Raw genomic sequence first — 4821 nt, 5'->3', positions numbered from 1 at the left:
AAAATATATTTAGATATCCAATATGAAACATTGTATTTCTATTCTGTTTTTTTAAATAGCTTTTTATTGTGGAACAGTGAAAAACTAGTGCTTTAATGGCCTTTTTCCTTTTCTTTTTGGAGTATGACTTTGCAAAAACTGAGCTAACGATTAGCAAACAATAGCCTAGCTTAGAAAAATCTCTCAAAGTGTTTTTAAGAAAATTCATTTTACTTTTTTTCCATCAGTTTATTATTTTCTTAACTCTAAACTACTTATGTTGTTACTTATGCTATCAGATAACTTTTGACAAACCTTTCAAAATAAGAGCATCTGAAAATGTTATGCTAATGCTAACAGTTTCTTATTTATGCTAACCTGGCAAAATTAATTTTTTTGAATTAACCTAATTTGAAGTCATCTGTTTTTAAATAAATGGTAAAACTTTATAATAGATAATTTTGGTGAATTTCAGGTTATCTGAGATATAAGTTATCTTTTTATATAATTTTGTATTATTTTTTATTTTTACAAAAACTTCTCTGATCTGTTTTATCACAATATATTGAAAAAAACATTTTTAAACAGCTTTTTATGATATTACTGCTGTTTTCAGGCATAAATTACATTAACTGTAAAAAAAAACATACATTTTAGTAACTTCCTTTCGTAATTAAATTAAGTTTTAGTTTTTTTTGTGTTGTGTATTTATCTCAAACCAAAATTCACCCCAATTTAATAAAGATAAATGATTGTTCTTAACTCTAATATAGTTCTGTTGCACATGAAAGTTTTTGCCACAACTATATCAATAAAAGAAAAAATAGTACATTTGTATTTTTCTAGGGTCCTGAGACCTCAGAAAAGCCACAATTACTTAAGGTGTACCACAAGGCATCTGGTTGGGGCTTTGTTTTTTAATATATTTTATTCAAATGAACAAAAACTGAAGGTTTTAAAACTTTTTAATTGTATTTCTCACATCTTAAAAGTATGAGGATTAAAAGAAAACAATTTACCACCATTTCCATTCTATTTTTTTATTTTTATTTTTTCCAATGAATCTGCATTTGACTTTTTATAAATAATAAGGCAAAGTCTATTCTTGAGAAATCAATTTTTGTGAAATATGTATTTTTTTAAATTAAAAAAATATAGTATTCCGAGAAAGTTTGTGAATAGAAACAACAAAAAAAATATTTTTAAAATAAAGATTTAACATATTATGTATATTTGCAGAATACATATTCAAGTACATGGCTCCTCTGAGCCTTTTATTGACAAACGTTTTTGCTTCAGTGCCTGCAGGTGAGAATCTTTTTGAATTAGTCTCATGTAAAAAAAAGATTTAAAGCTTTCATATGTTGAGTATTCTTAAATCTCATCCTGAATCTGTTGAAGCAATTTTAAGATCTCGAGATTAAAGAAAATACATTTTATAATTAGCTAATGTAGCACTAAGATCCTTCTAGAAATGCTTTTGACTTTAAAAAATATGTTTTAAAAAAAAAAAAAAATTATGAATATCTCAAAAATGCCATTAAAAATCTTGACATTAAAAAATATGAATAAGCTTAATAAATTGATCATTTTATTGATTGAAATCTTATAAAATCTGAATGTTTAAAACTTGTTTTAAAGTCCAATTAAAATTTGTTGTGATGGTTTATTTTTTTATTTTTTTAATTAATTCTAAAATTATCTTTCTTTTATTAATATTTCACTTTTATGTTCTTCCAAATGTTTTTCAATATATGAATTTACGTATTTTTTTTTTTCCCAGCTAAAGCGTCCAGATGATTGACCTTAAAAATAGGATTATTTATGCATAAACAGAGTCAGCGTTTCTTCAATTCTCTGAGGCCGGTTTTTTGGGATGTCAGGGTCACCGCTTTGACCTTTAGCTTCCTCTGTTCCCCGCAGCTTCCTTCCTGCACCCTGAATGCTGAGCACTAAGGTTTGGTCGAAACGCATCAACATGGCAGAAAGGGAACCCCGCCCCCAACCCCCATCGCCCCACGACACTTATCCTGTCAGCAAGTTTAGACCCTGTGAGGTTAAACAAAAAGAAAGCTATAAATAAAGCTCATTTTTCAAACCAAAACGACAACAAAACCCTAAAATATATAGATTTAATCTGAAGTTCTGAGGGATTTTGGGCTTAGTGAAAGACCGCCCCCAAAAAGTGATGACATCATAGTGGGAGAAACGGTCCTAAATATTATTGGGCTCAAAATATCTAAAAGGCTCCAAAAGTATATTTCAAAATCCACAAATGAAACCAAAAAACCCACATATAGGGGATATCCAATGGAAGTTTTGACATTATTATGGGATGGTCTACGGCTTGGCGCCCATTTTGAGGCAAAGTGTGAAATAAATTTGTTGATTTTCACATTTTCGCACAATATGGAAAAGGAAACAGTTAGTTTGGGCAATTTTTTTTTTTTTACAAAATTTCACACACATGTTGCTAGCTTAAGTCTGTAACCACAACTGAAGTTTCGTTGACATTTGACCTTAGGAAAAGGTAGACATCTTGAATCATAAAAAATAAAAACTCAGCCCCCTCTTAACTCATCGAGCGTAATTGGGAAGCTACTTGGGAATAAATGTTGGCCTTGAAGTTTGTAAATTTTGATCACGGTTAGCATGGAAAGCTAGCAAAAGCTGGCATTTCCCAGCAGCAAAATATTTTTGCCTAAATGTTGTGTGAATTGAAATCCCTGGCTTAAGCTGAACGAAACGATATGACACATGATATGAAAATATCCTAAATCTGGACGTGGCTAACAAAAAGCCTCCGTTGCTAAGGAAATCCAAAAATTTACTTTAGCCGATGAATCTAAAAACTACATAAACTTGTTCGGCACCCCAAGGGAAGCAAAAAATAAAATGGTTGCTATGGGAAAAAAACAACAGAAAAGCTGCCATTTTTAACTTTTTATTCATTTATGTAATGAATTTGCCGTATGCAGCTTTGATCAGGCTGGCAGAGGTAGAACCGGGTTGTGAAGGGCCTGAAGTGAGTAATGGGGGGTGTTGAGGGCAAATTGCTCCTTCTGTGCCATACACGCTCACAGCTTTAAATATAGAATTGATTCTAAGATGATCTGTATGCTTTATTTACACTACAAACAGCTATTTTACTGGTATTATTGTGCATAAAAAGTGCATTCACGCTAAATAAATGCTTTTAAATAAGCTAACTTTGTGTGGAAAGATGTTGTTTTGGTGCAACTTCTATTTAAACCCTTTCTAAAGCTAATTCAGGAAGTTTTTGGCACTTTTCTTGCTGATTAAATCTCTCCGAACACACCCAAACGCACGCCGCTGGACTTCCCAGAGGCTCTCACTGAAATGAATGCGACCTCGTTGAGTGAGGCGTCCGAAATGAGAGGATTTCCACTGTTTCAAAAGACGTGGCCCCTTAATAGAAACACATTGTTGCTGGAGGACTCTCTGCAATGATTTCTGTCATCTTTATTTAGCTTTTTCAGCTTAGAGATTTGCATTTAAGCAAAGAAAACACAAGTTTTGCAATATTGATGTGTTTCTAACACTCTTACCTTTTGCAGAAGTGGTGAAAACTGTTGATATCAGCAGACTTGAGTATTCCTTCAGTGTTTGAGTCGATGTTTGCTGGGAAATCAGGCCGATTTCCTCAGGAGGAGCTCCTCGCTGTGTTTGGCACAGGAGGTGAGAGGCGACACTGAGCCTGAGGAGAGCTGATTAAAAGCCAAACGAGGTGGCGCGTGACATCACTGGACCAATGATGAGCCTCAGCCACCATCCCAGCATCAACAGAAGGAAATGATAAACACAGGGATGAAAATGTATCTCCTGTAAACCACAAAATTGCTTCAGAATTGAAAGTTTAGCTAAAAAAAAGGGAAATATAAACATAAAAACAAAAATAAAATGTATTTAAATGCTTTTTTTAACATATATGTTTCCATTCAGACATAATAATGTCAATACGTTTATTTTCTTTAATTAAAAGTCGCATTTATTTCACTTTCAAAGTTTTTAATTGTCACTGTCTGCTCCAGCCTCAAACTCGAAGCAACAGTGCCCTCTGCTGGCCAAAAGTCTACATACACTGTTGCTGTTGCTATGGCTACGGCCGCCTGAGACCAGTTTACGTCGGGAGGCAAAGCAGCCCGCGGGTGTACGGCCACCGGCACCAGAAGATTAAGTTTGTAACACAAAAGTAAAGGTACCGTTTCCTTTTTTATTCACATTTATAAAGTTTAATATCAGCTTTCAGGGTTTAGTTTTGACCGGATGTGAGCAGGTGCTAGCTTGTTTATATCAAAGCTGACAGGAAGTTGGCTCCTAAAGCGCAAATAAAAGCTTACTAAATCAAGTAACAGTAATAATATAAAAATAAAAGTATTTAAATGTTTAAAGTATTTCTATTTTTGATTAATATGAGGAGAACTATACCTATATTTTTTATTTGCAACCACTTTTTTTCACAAAGAGAAAGTTATTTTTCCGCCATTAACATTGGCCTTAATTTGAAAGTTTTAAATTTGACCGGAAGTGAGCAGATACTAGCTTGTTTGCATTTAAGCTAATTGGAAATTTGTTTTAACATTTCAGTTATGTCTTTTTAGCTATTTAAATGCAAACACAAGAATGCTAAATTATTTAAAAGTAATTTGAGATGAAAAAAATGTAAATGTTAACTGTACCATTATTTTTAAATGAACATATGTTTTAAAATATTTGTATTTTTTTTTATGTAATCGTTTTTTTTTTGTTTGTTTGGTTTTTTGTATGAACACGAAATTTTATCCATTAATCTAAACTTTAGTTCGAAAGTTTTAGATTTGA

The 4821-nt window shown here is 32.3% G+C and overlaps 1 protein-coding gene across 2 annotated transcripts in view; it reads left to right on the top strand.

The window, feature by feature from the left end:
- Window positions 1-4014: 4014 nt before the first annotated feature.
- zswim2 (zinc finger, SWIM-type containing 2) overlaps window positions 4015-4821 on the top strand; it is an 11339-nt gene continuing 10532 nt past the window's right edge. The window contains exon 1 of one of the 2 annotated variants that reach the window (XM_024288909.2): window positions 4015-4198. The gene's annotated coding sequence lies outside the window, so the exon portion shown is untranslated. The remainder of the gene's footprint in view (window positions 4199-4821) is intronic. The other variant, XM_024288908.2, reaches the window with a different exon arrangement.

This window comes from Oryzias melastigma, linkage group LG2 (genome assembly GCF_002922805.2).
Source record: "Oryzias melastigma strain HK-1 linkage group LG2, ASM292280v2, whole genome shotgun sequence".
NCBI lineage: Eukaryota > Metazoa > Chordata > Actinopteri > Beloniformes > Adrianichthyidae > Oryzias > Oryzias melastigma.
This window is presented reverse-complemented; position numbering and strand designations above follow the sequence as displayed.